Source organism: Monodelphis domestica, chromosome 6 (genome assembly GCF_027887165.1).
Source record: "Monodelphis domestica isolate mMonDom1 chromosome 6, mMonDom1.pri, whole genome shotgun sequence".
Lineage (NCBI taxonomy): Eukaryota > Metazoa > Chordata > Mammalia > Didelphimorphia > Didelphidae > Monodelphis > Monodelphis domestica.
The window spans coordinates 4,867,151-4,891,485 of record NC_077232.1 but is presented as its reverse complement, the minus strand read 5'-3'; the positions used below and the strand labels follow the sequence as shown (position 1 = coordinate 4,891,485).

Below are 24,335 nucleotides of genomic sequence, written 5' to 3'. Positions count from 1 at the left end.
GTCTGAGGCCAGATTTGAATCTAGGACCTCCCGTCTCTAGGCCTGGCTCTCAATCCACTGAGCCACCCAGGGCCCCCCTCAAGCACTGATTAAGAGAGGAAACATGGCATGTCACACAGTGAGTGACCCATTCTTGAATCTAGGAAGTCCTGGAGCCACCAATGACACACGTCATCTAATACCTAGATGTGTCCATACTAGAGATGGAGCATTTATTGCCAGGCATCACCTGGGTCTGGCTCTGCTGGAGAGTCTACACGATCAAACACTACCACCAACCAAGCTTCTGAGCTGCTCCAGGCACTCCCCAAAGCCCCCGCTGCAGGTCACAGCTGGCCAAGGTGAACTCCTTTAGAAGTGGACGCCATCCCTCCACACACCCTTCCTGGCGGCTGCCCGCAGTGCCCAGGTCAGTGCCCTCCCTCCGTCTCTCCCTCAACACCTTTGGCAGGTGGGGCAGAAGTCAAAGATAAGGGATGAATCAGAAGGAAAAGAGAAAACAAAGCCGGTGCTGATAGAGGAGGAAAAGGGGGAAGGAAGCCTTCCGGTCCAGATAGAGATTCTGCCTTTGTTCTCACCATGGGCCACTGAGGACACTTAAAAGCCAAGAGAAAAACAAGCCCATTTTGAAGAAGGCTAATTAGTGCAAATGGCTAGTCCATTAGCAGATGAGGCTTTCAGGCTCCGAGAGAACAAGAGAGAGACCTGAGCGGCCGTCCATCCCAGGGCAAAGACCTGTGCAGCCCCCACTTCCCTGCCTCCTTCCCATCGATGGCCCAGCCCGGAGTCTATGCCCGCCTCATCACTGGCACCCAGAGTTATCTAGGTGTCTCCCCTCAAGGCACCATCACTGCTGTCCAGGTCCTCAACATCTCTCAACTTGATTGAGCTCCTCCATGGTCTCCCTGCCTCTGCAAAGCCCTTGTTGGCTCCCTGGTGCCTCGAGGGTCAAATACAAACTCCTCCATTGGGCATTCCAAGCCCTTTGCTCCCTCGGCTCCAACTTGCCCTTCCCAGACTGCCCCACTATCCGCTATTTCCCTTCAGTTTCCATCCAGCTGAACTCGCACTCTGTCCCTCTGACAGAATAGCCCATCTCTGGCCTCCCAGACTTTGCACAGGCTTTATCCCCAAGCCTTGGCACCTTAGCCGAGTGGCCTTTTCTCATTCCTTCCTGAACTTGGGCTTCTCCCCTCGTCCACCCCGCCCAATGGCCGTGTATAGGTTTTGTGTCTGTGGAGATGGCCTCTGTCTAGGTGCTGTATCCTCCAGTGCTTGCCTGACAGAGAGGAGCCACCCACAACAGCCTGAGCGGTGGATGGATGGACGGATGGACGGACGGACGGATGACTGGGAGAGTGACCTCAGCTCACCACAGCCACCCCATCCTCTAGCCTAACCTGAACCCCACAGGAAGCAAATGCTTATTGCCCCGGGGGGAGGGAGGAGACTAAGCAGTAGAGAATTCTTTCATTGGAGGCTCCCCAATCCTTGGAGGTCCTTTCCATCCTTACACGATGTATTTATACATGTATACGCTGTCTCCTCCCTGATGGAATGGAAACTCCGGGAAAGCAAGGACTAGCTCACCGCTGTCCTTCTTTCTGCCCCTAAGGAAGCTCCTGCCTGTTGTGAGAGGCTAAGGATTCAAAACCAAACAGGACTCAGAGCTGACAGCACCCTCCGACCTCTTCTAGTCCAACCCCTTTCATCTCACGGACAAGGAAATTGAGGCAGAGGTATGTGACTTTTCCAGGGTCACACAGCTAGAAAGGATTTGAACTTGGGTTTTTCTGACCCCAAGTTTAACCCTCTGTCCACTGAGCTGGAGTCTCTCAAGCACCTGCCTCTAATAAATGTTTATTGAATTAAATGAGCCCAATGAAAATGCCCTGCCTTCTGATTTGTCACCATAAAAATAAGGCAGGAATCACAAAGGTAAGAACCTTGCACAACATTCCTGTCGTCTTCAATAAAATATTATGGGACTGGTTACTATTTAACCAATTGCTGCATGCTCTCGGAGCCTTTCTATGGTGCCTGTGAATCACTGGGATGAATGGCCTTTTTAGGAGCCACGTTAGCCCCATCCCCTCATGGGGTCCATAAAGCTGATTATCTACAACGTTGCCACTCTTGGACTGTTTCTGTGGGCTGTTCTACAGTCTGGACCGGAGGGACTTCCTAGAAGAGGAGACCTTGCTCATCCATTCTTGTTTCCTCAAATTAAACCAATGGCTTTACATAGACTCAAAGTGCTTTCAGTGGAACCCCCTCCCTCAACCTTATCCCCCCCCAGTCCACCACCAAACCTGCTAAGGCTCCCACCCACCCAGCTTGCTGGTCACTGCCAAGAAAACCCTTAGGTCCTTCTTAGCACTTTAGCCTGTAAGCCTTCATTAAGAAATGCACATCTGCAAGGCACCTGCCAGACCAAACCAAAAACTCTCCCTCCCCTCTGAAAGATTACAGTCATCTGGGGACAACCACCCTTAACAAAGATGAGCAAATTGTGAGAGTACAGAAAGGCTCTCTGAGTGTCACTTCCGAGTGCCTGGAACTATGACAATCAAGGTGAAATGGATGAATACTTGCAAAAGTATAAACTGCCTGGATTAACAAAGGAGGAAATAGAGCAGTTAAACAACCCCATATCAGAAAAAGAAACTGAACAAGCCATCAAAGAACTCCCTAAGAAAAAGTCCCCAGGGCTTGATGGATTCACAAATGAATTCTATCAGACATTCAAAGAACAACTAATCCCAATACTGTAGAAACTATTTGACAGAATAAGCAAAGAAGGAGTTCTACCAAATTCCTTTTATGACACAAATATGGTACTGATTCCACAGCCAGGCAGGTCAAAAACAGAGAAGAAAAACTATAGACCAATCTCCTTAGTGCATATAGATGCAAAAATCTTAAAAGGATACTAGCAAAAAGACTCCAGCAAGTGATCACGAGGATTATTCACTATGACCAGGTAGGATTCATACCAGGAATGCAAGGATGGTTCAATATTAGGAAAATCATCCACATAATGGACCATATCAACAAGCAAACCAACAGAAGTCACATGATTATCTTAATAGATGCGGAAAAAGCCTTTGACAAAATACAACACCCATTCCTATTGAAAACACTAGAAAGTATAGGAATAGAAGGGTCTTTCCTAAAAACAATAAACAGTCTATATCTAAAACCATCAGCTAATATCATCTGCAATGGGGATAAACTAGAAGCCTTCCCAATAAGATCAGGAGTGAAGCAAGGATGCCCGTTATCACCTCTATTATTTAACATTGTACTAGAAACGCTAGCAGGACTGGGGTTTTGGTGTTAAAGGGTTGCTCTCCTGCAAATATGAATAACATGGAAATAGATTTTGAACAATGATACATGCATACAGTGGAACTGCTTGTCAGATCTTGGAGGGGGGGGAGGGAAGAGGGGTGGGAAAAATCATGAATCATGTAATAACCATGGAAAAATATTCTAAATTAAATTTTTAAAAGAATGACTGGAACACCAACCTCCCAGAGATGTGGAATTTAAGAATCAAATGAGATGATGACATCTTTTAAGGCATACAAGATAAATTCAGGATATGGTGTTTATTGTTGTTGTTTTAAACTCATTCCTCCCATCTCTGAATCAATACCATGTATTGGTTCCAAGGCAGAAGAAGAATAAGATCTAGGCCAGTGATGGTGAACCTTTTAGAGAATGAGTGCCCAAACTGCAACCCTCACACTGCATGTGCATCCCAGCTTTATTCCAGATGGATTTGAGGGGGAGAGTACTTCCCCTGGACTGTTGGGCAAAGGGGCAGGTCATGTGAGAAATGTCCTCAGGACAGGGAGAAGAGAGCATCCTGCTCCAGCATGTGTGCCATAGGTTTGCCAACATGGGTCTGGGCAATGGGAATTATGGGCCCAGGGTCACACAATTAGACAGTGTCTTGAGTCCATATTTGAACCCTGGACCTCCCATCTTGAAGCCTGGTTCTCAAATCACTGAGCAACCTAGTTGCCCCCTGATTATGGTGTTTTAAATGCTATTTATTTTATGGGTACTAGTATACCCAGTCCTCCAGTTTGAGCAGCACTGGAAGCCAGAAGTCGGTCATGGCAGGTGGGGGGGGGGAGGTAAGTATTCCGGTGAGATAGTCAGCAGCTGCCTACTTACATCTGGCACACAGGATGCCCAGCCCTTAGTGAATGGCCCCAACTGGTTTAGCTAAGATCAAGGTCAAACATCCGGTCACTTCTCCACAGTTGCCCACACCCTTCTTCCTCCTCTTTCTTCAGGCCGATGTCCTGAGAATGGTCTTTTCTCACCTGTGCTGGGCACGACTTTCCTTGGTTTCTGTGCCAAGGTCTTTCTGGGGATGTGCTCTTGGGCCGCTCTCTGTTTCCTTCCCACACTCAAAGCCATGAATGACATTTTACATTCGTTAAGCGCCTCCTGAGCATAGACCATTCATTTCGGAAGCAGAGGAATAATGCACAGGGCATCAGCCTCAGGAAGACCTAGGGTCAAGTGCCCTCTCTGCCACCTGCTGTGTGAACCCAGCCAAGCCTTTTACCAAGGCACACTTGCCTTGGGAGAAGGAGCCTCCGCATCAGGGTGAGATCACCCAGAATTCCTGACTTCTTCCTGAAACCCCAGAGCCCACTGAGACATTCCACTAATATCTGAAAGTCAAATGTTAAAAACTCCACTCAGGGGGCTGGGTGGCTCAGTGGATGGAGAGCCAGGCTGAGAGACCTAGGTCCAAGGTTCCAATCTCGTCTAGCTGGGTGACCCTAGGCAGGTCACTTAACCCCCATTGTCTAGCCTTTGTCTCTCTTCTGCCTTGGAACTATTATATAGTATTGGTTCTAAGATGGAAACAAAAGGCAAAATAAAATAAAAACAAACTCCACTGGGTCCTTCTCATCTTGTCCCCCCCCAAACTTTCCCCATCTTCCAATCAGTGCCCCCATCTCCAGCCCAGCCTGGTTACATCTCCTGCTAATTCGTATTTGGATCCTTCTCTTTGCCCTGTTCCTTCCTTGCTAACTATGTCCACGTTACGGTCAGAGGACTACAGTGGCCTCCTGATTGGTCTCCTCTTCTCCAAGCCATCCCACAGAGGGACACACTTCTGAAACCCATCCTTCGCTGGTCTAGACCATGGATGAGTGGCTCCCTAGAATCGTAGGGGCATCTCCACATGCTCCCATCCACACTGCCTCCACCTTGTGACTTAGATCTGGAGCTAGCTTAGTTCTCTTTCTATGGGTCTAGGCCAAATTCTGTCCTGTGAGGGAACCTTATTCAATTGAGAGAAAACCTTGCTGCATTGTTTGAGCTCCGCTCTGGGGGCTGGGAAGCTGGACCACCTCTACCTGCCGATACCCAAGGACCTCGGTTAGGGGCCAAAACGCAGTCAGGACCCAAGACTGACGCTGGGAGTTTTCTTATAATTGTACATCTCAGGCAACCCAGATGTCTTATCTGAACCACTGGCCCCATAGCGCTCCATCCCTTACTGGTTCCATGTTCCTTTGATTGTTTACAGAAACTCGGGGAGGAGTAGAATGCCACGTCTCCTGAACCCAGGGCCCCTCCCAATGTGGAAAGTCCGTAATCCTCCATCCAATTAGAAATCACCATTGCCTCATATTGGACTGTTTCCTCTTACTACATTGGTCTTATTTGGTGAATTGTTTTTAGTGTCTTCCTGAGGAAGGGACTTAGTCCCGATTTGTTAAATAAAGCAATGTGCTCAGAAGATCTAACTTTTGTTTCCTCAGTCATTTCATCTTTTGCTTATTACACTATCATTGGAGTAGGGTCTCCTCCAGCCAAAAGTATGGAATCCTAGAACTGAAAGGGTCCTTAGAGACTGCCCAGGCCATTGGCTTCATCTTGCAGATGAGGAAACTGAGTCCTGGACAGGCTAAATAATTTGTCCAGAGATGAACAAGTGTTAAGAGTTATTTGGATTCACTATGCCCAAAGGGTGATAAAAGACTGTCTGCCTTTTGATCCAGCCATAGCACTGCTGGGTCTGTACCCCAAAGAGATAATAAGGAAAAAGACTTGTACAAGAATATTCATAGCTGCACTCTTTGTGGTGGCAAAAAATTGGAAAATGAGGGGATGCCCTTCAATTGGGGAATGGCTGAGCAAATTGTGGTATATGTTGGTGATGGAATACTATTGTGCAAAAAGGAATAACAAAGTGGAGGAGTTCCCTGGAGACTGGAACAACCTCCAGGAAGTGATGCAGAGCGAGAGGAGCAGAACCAGGAGAACATTGTATACAGAGACTGATACACTGTGGTACAATCAAACGTAATGGACTTCTCCATTAGTGTCAATGCAATGTCCCTGAACAATCTGCAGGGATCTAAAAAACACTATCCACAAGCAGAAGATAAACTGTGGGAGTGGAAACACTGAGGAAGGGCAACTGCCTGACTATAGCGGTTGAGAGGACATGACAGAGGAGAGACTCTAAACGAACACTCTAATGCAAATACTAGCAACATGACAATGGGTTCGAATCAAGAACACATGTGATACCCAGTGGAATCACGCGTCAGCTATGGGGGGTGGGGGGAGGAAAAGAAAATGATCTTTGTCTTTAATGAATAATGCTTGGAAATGATCAAATAAAATATTTTTTTTAAAAAAAGAGTTATTTGGATTCAAACACAAAGTCTCTGATTCCAAATCCAGTCCTCGTTCCTTTTTTGTTTTTATTTTTTAACATAAAAGGAGAGCCTGTGGATTAAAAACTGGGCCTAGAGATGGGAGGTCCTGGGTTAAGATTTGGCCTCAGATACTTCCTAGCTGAGTGACCCTGAGCAAGTCATTTAACCCCCATTGCCTGGCTCTTATTGTTGTTCTGTCTTGGAACCAATACACAGTATTGATTCTAAGATGGACGGTGAGGGCTTAAAAAATAGGATACTGTATATTTTAAAATCAAAGATCTTCCCTCTCTGCATACGAGATGATCGTACTGTCTTTGTTTTCCTCTTGTGGACATAATTTATTACAGTTTATATCCCTGATATTAAACTATCCCTGCCTTCCGGTTGTAAATCCTGCTTGTTTATAATAATGCTCCTGGTAAACTTGAGGCTATCCAGGGTGACTTTCAGTCATTAGTAATGTTAACAGCCACTACCAACAACAATGGCTGACTGAGACTGGCAGAGTTTCATTGCTGCCCCACAAACAACCCCCTACATAGGTGCTGGAGAGATTAATACACTCATTTTCCAGATGAGTGCCGAGCCTCAGAAATGTAAGGGACTTGCTCTTTTTCTAGTCTTTTTTCTGATTAACTGCAACATTGTTTAAAATTTTGAGATTCAATTTCTCTCCCTCCCTCCTACTCCTCCCCAATCCCTTGAGAACGGATTTATACATTTATACAGGTGAAGTCATAGGAAACATTTCCACATTCACTATGTTGCAAACGAAACAAAAAAAGGGCAATAAAAACATAAAGAAGATAAAAAAAATCCCTGTTTCTATCTGCATTCAGACTCCCTCAGTTATTTTGTGGATGTGGATAGCATTTTTCATTGTGGGTCCTTTGGAATCATGTTGTGTCACTGTCTTGATCAGAGTAGCCAAGTCTTCCAAAGTTGCTTCTCTTTACAATGTTGCTGTTACTGGTTACAATGTTCTTCTCCCGGTTCTGCTCACTTCACTTTGTATCAGCTCATACGAGTCTTCCCAGATTTTTCTTAACCCATCCCCTCAGCATTTCTGATAGCAATGATATATCACAATCATATACCACAACTTGTTTAGCCATTCCCCAATCGACGGTAATTCCCTCAATTTCCAACTCTGCCACCACAAAAAGGGCTACTATAAGTATTTGTGTATAGATGCATCCTTTCGCATTGCCTTTGATCTCTTTGGGCTAGTGGTCTGGATTACAGTTTTATAGCCCTTTGGGCATTGTTCCAAATTATTCTCAAGAATGGTTGGAATAGTCCATGGCGCCACCAGCAATTCACTACTGTATCTACACCCTCCCCCCCCAGTATTGATCACTTTCCTTTTCTGTCAAATAAGTCAGTCTGATATAGTACCTCAGAGTTGTTTTATTTTGACTTTCTCTAACCAAAAGTGGCTTAAAGCATTTCTTCACATGATTATTGATAGCTTTGATTTCTTCTTCTGAAAACTGCCTGCTCATATCCTTTGACAATTTATCACCTGGGGAATGGCTCCTGTTTTTATAAATTTGGTTCAGTTATGTACAGATTTGAGAAATTTCTCTTTATCAGAGAAATTGCTCTAAAAATTTGCCCCTGCTTTCCTTCTAATTCTGACTGCATTGGGTTTGTGTAAAATCATTTAAATTACATATAACCAAAATTATTCCATGGCCCTCATTACCTCATTTGGCCAGGTACTCTTCCCTTATCCATAGATATGGCAGGTAAAATTGTCCATGCTCCCCTGATTTGTTTGTGAGATCATCCTTTGTATCTAATTCATGTATCTATTTTGAACGTATTTTGATATACAATGTATAATGTTGGTCTATGGTTGATCATATCTTTTGGGCCAACACAACATAACCTTTAAGGGCTAAAGCCAAGACTAGACCCAAATATCTTCTGCTTCCAAGTCCAGCAGGTTGGTCAATTCATGTCAGTCTTGGTCTCTGGGTTCATTTTGTCCTAGTTTGGGATTAGGCAAGATGGCACAGTAGGGAGAGAGCTGGGCCTGGAGTTGGAAAGATTTGAGGTCAAATCTAGTCTCCAGTAAAGTCATTTAAACTGTCTACCTCAGTTTCTTTAACTGTAAAAACAGGGATAAGTACCTATCTCCCAAGATTATTGTAATGATCAAATGAGATAATAGTTATAAAACACTTAGCACAGTGCCTGGCACATAGTAGGTATTAAATAAATGCTAGCTTTTATTATTGTAGTTGTTATCATTGTCATTATTATGCTATTATGCTAGCCCACATGCCATGGAATGAATAAGATCTGAGTTCGAATCCATCTTCTGAAACTTACTTGTTTGGGACTCTCCTTGTCTGCCTCAGTTTCCTCAACTATAAAATGGGAGATAATAATAATAGTACCTACCTCCCAGAGTCATTGTGAAGAGCAAAAGAACACTTTGCAGGTTGTTACCAAGTGCCATATAAATTCTGGTTATTATTATTAAAGTTCATCTCTGAGTTTCCCCCTCTGGGCTCCTCAATCTGTGGCCTTCTACACAAATCTCTCCCTTCCACCACTATGTACACCCAGGCTCTCTTCTCCTCCACCTTCTCCAAGACTTTCTAATGAGTTCACCCCGTCCCATTGTCCCTAAGTCATCATTCGTGACCCTAAAACATTCACAGGGGGCTAGTGCTGAACTTTTCCTGTTTAATGCATCAGATTCTTTTAAAATGATTTCTTATGTGGTTCTTTGATTCCCTCGAAATAGCCACAAATTCTTGGGGATTCGGGGCTCCTCCTCAAATCTTTTGTTTACAACTCCTCACTCCCAACCCAATAAAAAACAAATCCTGGATGACAAGACTCCATAACTATCAGAATAAAGTGTCACTTAGCCAGAGGGAACTCCACCCAAGAAACCTAGGATTTGGCTCTGTAAACAATAATAGAACCACAATGTGGAGAGCCCTTGGGCAGCCTTTCCCTGAGTCACCTAGAACAGCACTTCCTTTAAGATGAGGAGGCTGAGATTCAATGCCTGGGCTAAGCGGTCATCCTGGGAGTCAGAAAGTTTCCCTGCTGGGTCCAGAACTCTCTCCAGTTCTCTTGACTCCTTACTGGTGTTCCACCAAGTCCGCCATTTTCTATGCCAACTAAGGGGCAAGAATAGTGGTGGTTGGGAGCTACCATCAAAGAACGGGATCATTTGTAAAGCATCTGGCACTGGTGTATAGGAGACCGGCCTCCTTTTTAGGGCTGACTCACCTCACCATGCAGGACACCCCACAACAACAACCACAAGAACCCAGAGCCGGATTAAAGGAGCCCCTCCTTTCTCTGGTCTAAATCCTGTCTTATCCTATCTGACCACAATCAGCTCTTCTTTGTCCAAAGTTCTGCCTCCAAGTTCAATAATCCAGAAATTCTAAAACCAGTCCCTGAATTAGGTAAATCAGCCTGAAGGCTGCAGGCTCATCCCAGAGCCAGGCAGAAAGCTAGTGCCGAGCTGGAGGCAGATATGGAAGTCGGGGAAAGGCCAGCGCCTTACAAAGGATGATGACAGGTTTTCCAACTTTTTTCCTCACGCCTGGGAAACAGGTATGATGGGGAGGAGTAGCACGAAAGCCCCCAGTCTAGTTATAGGGCTTTTCAGCCAAGCCCTCAAGCCTCAATCAGTCAAGCACTGAGCATTGATTAAGCACCTATTAGGTACCAAGCCTTCAAGGAGAAGTTGTTCTGACAGGGGAGACTCCATGTCCATAAGCAGGAGAGAGGGGAAGCTGAGTGGCTCAGTGGATAAAGTGCCAGGTCTAGAGCAGGGAGGACCTGGGTTCAAATTTGGATTCAAATACTTCCTAGCTGTTGTTACAAGGGAATCACTTTAAAAGACTGATATATATATTAATTTAAGGTCGCCAAGGAATCAGCTATGTAATTCCTAAATGAAAAACTCAAGTCAGCCGTCAGCCTTTTTTGGAGTTTAATTACAATAGGAGTAAGAAAGGAATTAGAGATATATATATAGAGAGAAGGGAATAGGGCTTAAATACCCCTTCTGTTTAGGCTGGGCCAAAAGGCCCAAGCCCTTAGATAGCTGGGGCAAAGAAAAGAGATCAGTCCCTATTACTCACGTGTCCAAAATGGAGAAACAGTCTCAGGGGCCCCCACCTTCAGCTTCCTTCAGAGCCAGCTTCCTCAGAGCCCAGGAACCACACTGACCAAAAACTCAACCACCTCCTCGAGTCTCCAGACCCTCCTATCTTTAAGGAAACCCTCCAAGTTGCCTCCCCTCAGTCCTCACATCTACCAATCCCTCTTCATCAATTTCCCTGTCAATGGAGGCTCTCCAATGGAGGCCTTAACCCAGGACCGCCCAGCGGTTTCTGGCTTTTGCACATGTCTGTTGAAGGTCATATTTTCAAATGATTAAATCTTTACTCCTTTGTTACAGCCCTTTCTAAATCCTGTTAACTTGAGTAGGGTAGAGATTGGAATAATTAAATTTTGATCTAGGCTGCAGCCCTTACTCAATCCTGTTAGGACTGAATAGGGTGGAGATTGATTCCAAGTATCTCCATTGTATCAATTCTAAAATCAATCATGACTCAAAGAAATTCCTGTTCTATGCTTAAGCATAGGTCAAAGTACTTTCCATTGTTCAGCAAAGGGTTTCTGTCCTAAAGTAATCTTAAGAAGGGAAGAGAAGGAACCTCCCATGCCAATGGGGTTCCCATTCCAATAGACTATCAGTAAGAAATTTTCCAAGTATGAAATATCCCAATGGTGAAATTTCCAACATTTATAAGTCTAAGAAAATTTGAGGTTTACACTGTGTGACTCTGGGCAAGTCACTCAACCTCCCTTGCCTAGCCCTTCACTCTTCTGCCTTAGAGCCAATACTTAGTATTGATTCCACAATGGAAGAGAAGAGCTTAAAAAGAAAGAAGAAGAAATGACATTTTCTGCCAGAGAAGGAGGGGACCACTGGAATTTCCTGAATAGGGCAGCAGCCCAGGGAAACAACATGGCGGCTCCGTAGATGACTAGGTGAGAGGCTTGAAATCATCAGAAATCCTTTTTGATAGATTGATGGCACCAGCTGCAGGGGCAGATGAGTTTCCTCACTTGGCCTTCCCATAGTTCCTTCCCGGCTCCACACTAATTGTTAGTAGATGACAGATGTAAACTGAGGTCTCTGTTGCAATGGGCACCGAGTCCATGACAGCTGGCAGGAAGCTTGCAGTTGCTCCAAATGTGCCCTGGCCAATGCAAGCACATTCAAATGATTCATGTGCTCAGTTATTCCCCTAAGAATTACACAAGTCGTCCTAGACTTGGGCCAATTTGGCTTCCTGTTCCGACCCGCTCGCAGCCGCAGACCCTTCTGTGCTGAATGGACAAACTGGCTGAGGATCACTTGAGTGCTCTCTGGTTAACTCCAGTGATGGAGCCCCGATGCCTTCGGCCACCTCTGCTCCCTGGAAGCCCTTGAGCTGCTGCTGTCCTTATTCCCAGGCTAGGTCATAAGGGGGCCTCCTGGGAGAGGTGAGGATGTGCACCGATGAGCCGGTGGGAGCACCATCGTCTAGGAAGGCTAATGGCTCAAGGACGATATTTTGGTTTTCTGGGTAGCGAGGTACTTCATTGAAGCCAGGAAGACCTGAATTCAAATTCAGCCTCTGACATTTATTAGGCTTTGTGACCCCCGGTGAGTCACTTCACCCTGTTTGCCTCTGTTCCTTCATCTGTCAAATGAGTTGGAGAAGAAAAAGACAAACCATTCCAGTGTCTTTGCCAAGGAAACCCCAAGCAGGGTCACAAAGAGGCAGACACACCTGAAATGACTGAGCAATTGCTGGTGCCCAGCTCATGCCTGGGAAAACTTTGTTTAGCCACAAACAAGGCTGAGTCTGGTTCTCTTGGGCACGTCTCCCTTCCGAGAAGCCCCTATAGATCCAGCCAAGTGAGACTTGAGTGAAGGAGGAGGATGCCAGGCTGGCGTCTCTCTCAGACTAAACCAGCTAGCAGGAGACTCAAGCACCAGGGAGCCCAAGAGGGAGAAGCAAATCCCCTGTCCCTTGAGCAGCAGCGGCAGCCAGGCCAAGGAGGCTCAGTCCTCCTGCTCTCCAGTGAACCAGGGGCAGCTTCAAAGATGGGGATGGGCAGAGGAGAGGGGGGAGCTGGTCCTCGGGCTTACCTAAGGTGTCCATCCACATCAGGACCAAGGCCAGGGGAATCTCCCAGGCCAGGAGAAAGCAGTGGGAGGAGCAAGCTAAGGCAATACTTCAGCAGAAGGGAGAGAGGCAAGGAAGGAGAGGGAGAGGAGATGGGAAATGGAAGGACCACAGCCCAAGGAGATGTTGGAGCTGCTCCCCCAGGTAGGGAAGGACTTAGGGGGAGGAAGCAAATTCTCTGAGTGGAGAGAGCCTCCATGAGAGAGAAAAGGGGATGGGAATATCTTACTGTGTCGCCTTGGACAAGTGGCTTCCTCTGAGTCTCTAAGGGTCTAGGGTTCAAAATCTCCATTTATACACCCGGCAACCTTGACATATTATGGAAGAAGAACAAATGCTGGAAGGTGAAGGGATTTCAGGGGATCAGATGGAAATAAGTCCTGGAATCCTGGGCCAAAGAATCCCAGATCCTCCCCCGCCTGCCTCTTACTGCTGGGACAGAATGGCAGAGGCCCCGAGGCAGGGCAGCCTCTTTTGGCCGGGATGGTCTCTCATCCTCCTCCAAATCAGGAAGGTCATTGCCAGCGGTGCCCATTCTGATCAGCCTGGCCATCTTCCTTTTCTGCCAGCCCGCCGGCTATGGGACTGTCTTAACTAATTTCTCAACCCACAGAAGGTCAGAGACAGGTGGTTGTTTTTGCAAAGACCCTGGAAAGGCTGTGCTGTCCTTGGGGAGGGGAGGGGGAAGGAGGCAAAGCAGGGCAGGAAGCGAAGCACGAGGACCAGCACCCAGGATTCCCGAGCCCCTCTCCTAGGGGACAAATCGACAAACCTTCAGTGGGTGCCTCCCATGGGCCAGCCACTGTTCTAGGCAATGGGTGCAAGGACACATTCAGAACTTATATTGCCCTTCCCAAGCCCTGCTTTACACTCAAGCATCAGGCCCAGAAATATCCAGAAGAAAGCACTTAGGAAGCGCCATAAAGGGAGCATTTATTAAACTCTTACTGAGTGTAAAGATTAAAATTAGGGAATATGGGGAGACTGAGGCAGGTAGAAATTAGTTTCTCTCTGCAAGGAATATATATTTTTTAGAGGTTTATTAAAGGTTAAAGATTAAGAATATACAAGTAAGAAACATGTGCCTAGGCCAGAGGCCTAGACAAAATAACCTCACATCATGGAAGAGACGCCTCTGCTCCAAAAACGGAAGTCCAAAAAGGGCCGAGCCCTTCAAAAGCCTTTGCTTAAATATCTTCTCGATCTCGGCCCAGGTGAGATTACAAGGCATTCTGGGGAAGTGGAGCAAAGGCTCATGGGGATTGTAGTCCTGTATTCGAGTCTATTTTTTACATCAGTCCAGGGCGCTGGGCTCAGTGTGGGGGATAAAGTACAAAGAATGAAACGATGCTGACAGGTGAAAGGCTGACCTCCTACTGCGGGAGACAACAAGGCTGTGTAAAAACGGACACAGACTAAAGGGAATGAATACACGAGAGCTGCGGAGGGAGTCGGGCAGAAGCTGGAGCCTGAACGGCACCTCACAAAAGAGAAGAGGCAGTGGTGAGGGACGAGTGTGCACCAGGCACCCGGGACGGCCAGTCCCAAAGAGAGAGCAAATACGTGAAGAACACAGAGAAGGCCAGTCTGGCAGGATCTCTGAGGGTGGGCAGCCAAGGGATGCCCAACGACGGGGGGTTCCATGGCCAGATGCTTGCTGAAGGAGAAAGACCTTAACTGGAGAGTCTAGGACAGACAGGAATGGGCCAGACCTGAGGCAGGGAGACCAAGGAGGAGGCTGTTGCAACAATCTAGGTGAGGAGAGGTGAAATTGGATGGGAGCAGTGTGAGAGCAGAGGAGCGGGGTCAGATGGGAGAGAGCCTGGAAGGCAGGAGCAGCAAGATTGGGCAAGTGACTGGAGATGTGGCATAAGGAAGCAGTAGGGATCTAGGGCAAAGGCAAGAACAGGAATCTGTGAGAATGGAACAATGATCCCTTGGTCAGAAGAAAGGAATTCTGGGACCATCAGGAGAGTGCGGAGGGGAAAAGATAACGAGTTCCATGTTAGTCAAGTCGGGTTTAACATATCTCAAGACATCCACTTTGAACTGTTCAGAGTGTGATGCAGGACTGAAACTCAGGAGAGAGACTGGGGCTGGGTATATAGGAGGGAGAAGGAGGGGAGGGGGGAGACACACACAGACAGATAGAGGGAGAGAGGAAGGGAGGGAGAGAGAGAGGGAGAGAAGAAGAGAGAGGGCGAGAGAGAGACCGAGAGAGGGAGAGAGAGGAAGAGGGAGAGAGGAGGGGAGGGGGAGAGAAACAGAGAGAGGGAGAGGAAGAGGGAGAGAGAGAGAGAAGAGGAGGGAAGTAGAGAGACAGAAGGAGAGACAGAGAGAGGGAGAGGAAAAGAGAGAGGGCGAGAGAGAGACAGAGAGAGGGAGAGAGAGGGAGAGAGAGAGAGAGGAGGGGGAAGGAGAGAGACAGAGAGAGGGAGAAAGAGAGGAAGAGGAGGGAGAGAGAGACAGAGAGAGGGAGAGAGAGGATGAGAAAAAGGGAGAGAGGAGGGGGAGGGAGAGACAGAGACAGAGAAGGAGAAAAAAAGGGAGTGGGGGAGGGAGAGGAAGGAGGGAGAAAGAGACAGAGAGAGGGACAGAGGAAGGGGAAGGAGAGACAGAGACAGAGAGAGAGAGAAAAAGAGAGAGGGCAATGGAGAGGAGGGAGGGAGAGAGACAGAGAGGGAGAGAGAAGATGGGGGAGGGAGAGAGGGAGAGATGGAAATGATAGGGAAAGAATGTGTATGATCTTCATCCAAATTATAATTGTGAAGGATGTCACCAAGAGAAAGTGTACAGAGGGAGAAGAGAAGAGGCCGACTATGCATCAAGCACTGTGGTAGGCATGGGAGATATAGACAGAAGAAAAGAGTCCCCTGCCACCATCAGGAGCCTCCCTCGGTCTCTCTCTCTCTGAGGAAAGAGGGAAAAGAGCGCCAGGTAAAGGGGGCCTGCATCACTCGCTCACTGTCCAGAATAATGTTTTAGCAGGGAGCCAGCCTCCTGGAGACTTAGTTGGCACAACTTTGATTGAGAAGCTAAAAAAAAATTACAAGTAGGAAATGAGGATGAGACAAGAGAAGGAAAGTAAGAGAGAAAAGAGGAGAAGGGTAAGAGCGAGAGGGGCTCAGAGGGCTAAGGGAAAGGGCAGCGAGGGCCCAGTGGACGGGAAGCCAGGCTTGGGTTCAAATCCGGCCTCAGATACCGCCTAGCTGTGACCCTAAGCAAGTGGATTAACTCCAATTGCCACTCTTCTGTCTTGAAAAGAATATTTAGTGATTCTAGGACAGAAAGTAAGAGATTTGATACATGTGCTATAGTACAGTACAGTACAGTATAGTGTGTGTATCCATATCCATACACATATATACTGAGGCAGGGGAGGCGTGGGTACAGTGTGCATATATACACACAAGCCCCACGTCCAGGTCCTCCCCTGTCTTCCTGGGTGGGAGAGGGGGGCAGGGAGGGGGCAGGAACATTCACTGTCCGGGATATCTGATTTAGCCCAACCTTGGCCTGAGGCAGCCATTCAAAAATTTAAAAAGGAGGCAGAGAATAAGGATAAGGCAGAAATGAAGGTAAGTAAAGGGAGAAAACAGGAGAAGCAGGAGAGGCCCAAAAAGCCCTCTTCCAGGACAGTCATTGCTCCCTCCCTCCCTCTCTTCTCTCCTCCCTCCCTCCCTCTCTGTCTCCCTCTTTCCCTCCCCCCCCCCCCCTGCAGGGAATCACAGCCCTCTGATTTCTTGTCTGAGGCAGCCGGAGGGGAGCCACCCCTCTAGGAGGGAAAGGCCAGCTCTGAGACGGTCTCCGTGGCTGAATTGGGGAAGAGAATTCCCTGCCCGGAACCAGCGCTGGGGCGGTCCTGGGCCGCTGCCTGCTCGCTCAGTTGAAGTTGAGAGAAAAGCGGAGGGGGAGGCCAGCCCGGCACCATCGCCCGTCCGTCCCTGGCGGCCAAGGCCATGGACTTTCCCAAGCGGGCTCCCTGCCTGCTGCGTGGGGTAAGTGTCAAAGGCGCATTTCCAGGCCACTGGCCAGAAGTTAGCCAGGCCGGGCCTCACCTGTCCGCCTGGTGCTGCTTTGTCCCAGGGAGGCCCCAGGGCCAGCTGCCCTTCTAAGCTTTCAGCAGATCCATAAGGCAGGCCGAGCTCCGTCTCGATGCCGGAGACAAGGGAGGGAAAGGGGCTCCAGAGCCCGGCGGCCACGCAGGGCTTCTCCCTCTCCAGGGAAGGCAGCTCTTGGCTCATGGGGAAAGTAGCAGGAGGGGAGTCACCGTTAGGGGTGAAGGCAGCCCGGCCTCTGGCTCTGAGGCCCCCAGGAGAAGGCTGGTGCTGGGTGCAGAGGAAGGGGCGCGAGCCCAGGGACAAGCTGGCCAGACAGCCTCTCAGGCTCCCGCCAGCTCTGGCTCTCTCCGATGGACAAATCTAGATACGGGGAATTTTGAGTCATGGGAGAGGCAAGAGCAGACCTGCATGCAGACTCTCTGAGTGATCTGGGCCAGAGACAAGGAGGATCGGGGCTTGGGGAGCTCAGGGGGAGCCCACAAGGCAGGGGTAGAGGGGAACCTTTGGGAGGCAGTGAAGCCCTCGGGTCTCTCTGGTGTTTGCTGAAATGGGGAGCCGAGGACGTGGGAAAGGGAGAGCGAACTTCAAACTCTAAAAGATTCTACTTTAAAGACTCGGAGGGGGCAGCTGGGTGGCTCAGTGAATAGAGAGCCAGGCCTGTAGACAGAAGGTCCTGGGTTCAAATCTAGATTTAGATATTTCCTAGCAGTGTGACCTTGGGTAAGTCACTTAATCACAGTTGCCTAGCTTTTACCACTCTTCTGTCTTGGAACCAATACCCAGGCTTGATTTGAAGACAAAAGGTAAGCGTTTTTCTCTTTATTTTTTCAAGTTCCATCTGGTCATTGACAAAACATTAAATCACACAAAAGCCAACACAGATCCCTGGACCCTCAACCCCAGACCTCCTTTCAAGGTGGCCGTGAACTATTTTCATTAAAAGCCCTTACGTTCTGTCTTATATCGGTTCCAAGGCAGAAGAGTGCTAAGGGCTAGGCAATGAGGGTCAAGTGACTTGCCCAGGGTCACACAGCTAGGAAGTGTCTGAGGCCAGATTTGAACCTAGGACCTCCCCTCTCTAGGCCTGGCTCTCTGAACCACTGAGCTACCCAGCTGCACCTCTGACCATGAACTACTCAATTCTACTCTGTGGGCCCAGTCAATCCTATGGGAGTCATCAGAACTTCTTGAGGACAGGGAATAGCTTTCGCCTTTCTTTGTACCCACAGCATTTCCCAGTACATAGTCGGCGCTTAATAAATGTTTGCTGGCTGGTCTTTCACAATTATTGGGCAAACCCATCTGTCACTGCTCATTACTCAGGGCCTGTGCCTTGACCTCATCAAGGACAGGCAGGTGCTCCCTTATTATCCCCTCCTTATCGCGGGCATCGGCTCCCTTGCCACTGCTTTTTGTCTCCTCTTTTCCAGCCAGGGCTGCCTGGCACAGAGGAGGGAGTCACAAGGATCAGCAGGCAGCCCTGCCTTCTCTGATCGGTTATCAGCTCATCCGCCCTGGCAGCAGGCCCATTCCTGCCGTGATCTTCTTCCGCCCTCAGCTGCCCAAACAGCCCCCAAGTCCTGTTATCTCCTGCTTTCCTCATTGGCTCCGGCTCCCTCTGCTCTTTGGCCCACTTGGCACTGCCGTCAGAGGACCCGGGCACATTTTTGTGGCTCCCTCTCCTGCCTGGGTTTCCTCACGAGTAAACACACCGTTATTCCATTCTGCTCTGCCCAGGCCCTAATATTCTCATTTCTTTGGCACAAAGAAGTCCTGGGTCTCGTCCCCCAAAGCCTTCTCCCGGGTTGGGATCATCCACACTTGTCGCATTGGGGTGGGTCCGGACATCCGAGGCCGTGGCTCGTACTACGAGCTTACATCTGGTTCGTTTGGGTGTCTCTGCTGCGAATCTCACACCAAGAGTTTCTGTTCCATCAAAAAATGCCACCTGGACCCGAGCACTTCCCTGCTGAGTCCTCTTCCTCTTTGTGGGGAAGCTCATTCAAGGTGGAGCGTGTTCAGCTTCAGAATAGAATAAAAATAGCTTCCTGGTGCAGAAAGGGAAAACAACCACAGGGGGCCAACAGGACTCCTCCCTGGAAGGAGTTGAGCACACAGTAGGTCTTTTATCAAGGCTGGTTCCTTCCCTCTTCCCAATCCCTCCATGTCTATCTCTGCTCCATCCGCACTCCTAGGACATTGCTCAGGACTGTGGGTGGGTTGGGGTCAGTACCGGTTCCCTAGCTGACCTGTGAACTCCAGAACACTGTGTTTTCTCCAATGAACCCCAGAAAGACCACGGCTGCAGCCACTCAATCACTGTCCATTCCAGAGAGTCTGCTTGTTCTCCAAAGCATGCTGGGGCAGCCACTGTCACGTGGAAAGCTAATAGCTAAGCCTTAGGAAAATATTTTCTAGCTTCTCCTGTGTGGCAGATGAGGGAGGGGCTGGCCTTCTCTGGGGGACCCCGATTCCAAAAGCAGCACCTCTCGCCTACTGGTCTTATCATCAAAGCAAACAAACACACCCACATTTCTGGCCCTAAGAATGCTTCATCCCTGTAAAGTGATTGATGGGAACGCAGGGAAGGCCAAGTTGGACATTCCCCAGGATCTAGATTCATGGGCACACGTGACTCAGGCAGGAAAGCTTGGGTGAAGCACCCTGTATCCACGTATAGCCAATCAATATTTGCTCAGCATGAGAATGGCAATCGATGAAAGGCCGCAGAGTATCAGAAACAGAAAAATGTTAGCTGCTAGCACTCAGGCTGGGAGGAACCTCAGCACCCATTTCAGAGCTGAGAAAACCGAGGGGCCGGGAGACACAGTCATTGTGGAGGCATGATTTGAGTTCAAACCCTTTCCATTCTTACCAGGCAAGCAGGGCAGTGGGTTGAATACTGGATCTTCGATCAAGAAGTCCCGAGTTCAAATCCTAGCTCAGACCCATACCCATGAGACCTTGAGCAAAGCACTAAGCTGTTCTCCTCAATGTCTTCCTCTAAAATGGGGATAATAACAGCATCTACCTCCAAGGGTGGTTTCAAGGATCAAAGGAGGTAACATTTGTAAAGCACCTGGTGACCCCAACACTTGAGCCAGCATCATTATCACCCTCATCACCATGGTGATTCCCAATGACACTGTGGGGCTAAGAGGGTCAAGTCTTCTCCAACATTCCCTGGAGAGGGCGCCCAGGCCTGACCGGGTCATCAACTCAGAAAGGAGAAAGAGCCTTCCAAAGTCAGATGTGCTCTTGGAAGGCAGATCCTGACTTGAACAATGACTTAACCCCCCCAAACAACCCTTCCTCCTTTCCTTCTTCTCTCTCCCCCTTCTTTCTGTCCCTCACCCTCACCTTCCATCTTAGAGTCAATGCTTTGCATTGGCTCCAAGGCAGAAGGGCAGTCAGGGCTGGGAAATGTGACTTGCCCAAGGTCACACGGCTAGGCAGTGTCAGGCTTGGAATTTAAATCCAGGTTTTCCATCACCGCGACGGGTCCATTTGGCCAGTGATCGATCGCTCCCTTCTATGACTAAACAGTTTTTTCTTACAAAAGGACAGAGAAAAAACCGATCGGTCTGAAAGCCAGAGAAAGAGCATCTCCTCCTGCCCGCCCCTGCCCCCCTCCACCCCAGCCCTGGCCAACCTCGGCGGCAGCAGTAGCGGCAGTGGCGGGGGCAGCAGCGGCAGCGGCGGCGGCGGCGGCGGCGGCGGCGGCAGCAGAAAGCCTGCACTTGAAGGGCAAGTTCAGCTCCCTCTGGTTGGCTGCCACACTCCTCCCCTTCCCCCGCTCGGGCATCACGTGACCGCCCCAGAAAAGTAGGCGAAAGGTTACCCGGCGGGAGCCCCGCCCAGCTCCGAGGCGGCCAAGGCCAAGGCCGGATCTGTGGGTTTCAGGTCGGGCTCCAGGCTCACCAGAGGGAGGCTCTGGGCCCTAAGGCCGGGCTGGCCTGGCGCATCTCAAGAGCAGGCCAAGGCCAAGAGCTGGGAAGCCCGGCTCTCCGAGCAGCTGGGCTGATGAATCGGGAGTTTAGGCCGGGCAGCGGGCCACTGCCTGGGGGTCCTGAGGGTCTCCCTTGGACCCATCCCCCCCAGGGGATCCCCCCACCCCCCATTCCCCCCAGGGGGCTCTGCGAGGCCAGGCAGACCTCCCTCTCCAGAACTCAAAGAAAACACCCCAAAGTCTCTCCGGAGAAAGCTCCCCAAAGGCTGCCTTTCCCATCCCGGCCCCGCCTCAGATAGCCCGCCCGGGGGAGGGGCAGCCCCCAGGAGCCCGCAGCCCCGGGCAGGTTAACTTAAAACAGGAAGGTTCCCTCGCCTGCGGCCGGGCCGGGGGCAGACCGCGCGTTCATTCAAGCAAACACTCGCCCGTCTATCAGGAATGACCAGAAACCAGATTCCGGGGCACAAAGTGCCCCGACCAAAGCCCGTTCCCCGAGCAAACCAGCGAAGCGAGCACGTGACCGACGGCAGGGCTCGGGGGATCAGCCTCCTCCCGAGAGCAGGGCACAGGCAGCCCCCGCGGACACTTGGCCGTCTGCCTGAACCTGCGCCCTCCCTGCACTTCTGGCTTCTGGCCCGGGAGCTTTCCCGAAGGAGCCCGCTCGATTCACTGGGCAAAAACTCTGAGCTGCCAGCCAGCCCCGAGCCCAAAGGGAGCCCCGGAGAGGGTCCAGCAAATCAGGTCGACCAGGCAGGGGCCAAGTCCTGGCTGCAGACCGCCGGGACCCCGGGGGCTAGTGGGAGGGAGAGCCGGCGCCTAAGGCTGCCTCCCTTCGTAGCAGCTCGGTGCTGCTGGGGGCCGGCTGTAAGCGATCAGGCGGGCCCCTGGGGGAGAACTAACTGTTCCTTTGCGGCACCAGCCCAGGTGAGCAGTTCAGGAGTCGCTGCAAGTAACCCGGGCGGGCATCCTGCCTTGTCCGCCGTCACTTGGGCTTAGCTGAGCTGGGGTCGCCGGTATCCATCCCGGGAAGAGGGCTCTGGGCTCTCCGGCTCTCGCCGTGTCTCTGCCTCACTCCCCGCCTGGCCCCTCTTCCCAGACCTTCCAGACCCCGAGCCGCCCTGGGCCTCCACACGGTGCCAGCTCCCAGGGGAAACCGGAGAGCCAGCTGCCCTCCGCTTCCTTCCCAGGGAGCGAGGAAGGTGCACCGCGCTGGCCCCAGACCCAGCCTGGCAGGAGCAGGTGACAGAGAGGCCAGCTCCCGCAGGAGCCCCCAAGGAGGAGGGGGGTCGCTTCCAGGCTTGGCCACGCCCTCCCGGCCCGGCCCGGCCCGGCCGTGCGCCCCCTCCCCCCTTCTCCGAGGGCTCCGAGAGGGGCGGGGGCCACAAGAAAGTTTCCGATTCTTCAAAAGACGGTCCGTTTCCGGGATGCCAACGAGTTGCTCCGCTTACCTCCCACATCCTTTCCCGAGGAGATGGAGAAGGGAGGGGGGCGCTCCGAAGGCCATTGCCGCCGCCCCCACCCCGATCCTCCCCGCTCTCCTCCACCTCCGGCCCGAGGCCCCGTAGCCCTCCCTACCTGGAGAAGCCCCCTTACAGGTGCTTTACTCCCCTCTCGATTCCGGAACCTTTCCCGCAGGGCCCCAACTTCAGCCCCGTGGGGTCCCCTGGGACCAGCTCCTCCCCGTGCTTCCCCCCCTTACCGAACTCAGGCCCGGGACCCGCCCAAGGGAGGCCGCGGCGGGGGCAGGAGGCGACGGCGGCGGCTGCGGAGCCCGGGGAGCGGTGGCGACTGGGGCAGCTGCAAGGGAGCGGCGGCGGCGGCGGCAGCACCCAGGGGCCCGGCCCGAGCAGCGAAGCACAGCCCTACGGCTTCCCTGCCGGCTGCAAGTCCATTGGCTGGGGCGCGCCCTGGGGGCGGGGCCGGGGCGCGGCCCGGGGAGCCGCGGGGGGCCACGCTCCCTGACGCAGGGGGGAGGGGAGGAGCCGGAGCCCCGCGGGTGGAGCTCCCCAACCCCCACTCCCGTTTGGACACCAAGCCCCAGGGGGGCAGGGAACTATGGCAGCAGGGTTAGATCGTGGCTCGGAACCCCGCACCTGACTCCACCGTCCGGGGCTCTGATTGGAGTGCGATCCCTGGAGGATGGTGCCTCCCTCTCAGCCCAAGTGGATTAGAGCAGACCCCTTCCCTCAACCATGCCAGGAGTCAGGAACCCCCACCTTTCGTGAGTTCCAATCTGGCCTCAGATGCCGATTAGCTGTGTGACCCTAGACAAGTCATTTCACCCTGTTTGCCTCAGTTTCCTCATCTGGAAAATGAGCAGGAGAGGAGAATGACCAACCAGTCCAGTACCTGCCAAAAAAACCCCAAAAGGGGTCACGAAGAGGGGGACAGAACTGAAAACAACTCCATAGAAACAAGTCCATCAATCCTCTCAGGCTGGCGGCTGGGCTCTCTACTTACCTGCCCAAGTGCTGTCCCATGGGCAGAGGAGGCCTCTGGTTCAGGGGGATCCCCTTCACAGCCCCACCTGCCTCTGATCTAGTTGGCTACTTCCAGGCCTGCAACACTGTTTAGGTCTTACCCACAGTCACCCTAACAGTACATAGAGCAGAACTTGACCATCTGAGTCCCAGACCCATTCTTTAACCACTACCCCACACTGCTTCTCCAGGGGCCCAGAGTAGACGCTTAGTAAGTACTTCTTGACTGGTCCATTGACCCTGGCCAGTCTGCTAATCAGAACCTCTCGCTTCATGAAATGGGAAACTGAGGCATGGGTCTGTGCAGGAGTAACTCGTGGTCATAGAGAACTTTTCAAGTGAGAGCAGTGAGAAGATCTGAGTCTAAACCCTGCCTTAGTCAACTACTAGCTGTATGTATGACCCTAAAAAAAACCAAACACTTAATCTCTCAGCTTGTCTACTCTGTAAAATGGGCATAAACGGATCACAGGAGATGAACTCTGTAAAGCGCTTTGCAAACCTTAAAGTACCCTCTAAAGGCTGGTTATTATTCATCTCCAGCCTCTAGGTTTGATATTCTTTATTTGTTTTTTATAAAGCAAAATACTCGGTTAAGAATAATACCTATTTGAACCCTCTCCCTGCAGGTCTGCAAAGCACCTGACATACATTCCTTCAATGAACCTGCCAGATGGTTGTGTTTCATTAACTCCATTTCACCTAAAGCTGAAGAGCTGGAAGTTCCATGTGGTGAGATGACTTCCCCAGGGTCACTCTGCCTAGTAAGGGCACCTTCTCTGTTCCATTGAGTCCACTCTTCTTGTCTCCATGGAACACAGCACACCTACACCAAGCAAAGATCCTGGAGCAATCCATTTCGTCTAATAGATTAAGGCAAACAGAGGTTAAGTGACTGGCCCAAGGTC

At 50.5% G+C, this 24,335-nt stretch overlaps 1 protein-coding gene across 5 annotated transcripts in view; it reads right to left on the bottom strand.

Annotated features, from left to right (window-relative positions):
* CPT1A (carnitine palmitoyltransferase 1A) overlaps nt 1-22,781 on the bottom strand; it is a 58,296-nt gene extending 35,515 nt beyond the window's left edge. Inside the window, exon 1 of one of the 5 annotated variants that reach the window (XM_007497793.2) lies at nt 22,647-22,781. The gene's annotated coding sequence lies outside the window, so the exon portion shown is untranslated. Of the gene's footprint in view, nt 1-20,650; nt 20,802-22,522; nt 22,614-22,646 lie in introns of those variants that run through there. The other 4 variants (XM_007497795.2, XM_056801178.1, XM_007497794.2 and 1 more) reach the window with 4 other exon arrangements.
* Between the last annotated feature and the right edge of the window lie 1,554 nt (nt 22,782-24,335).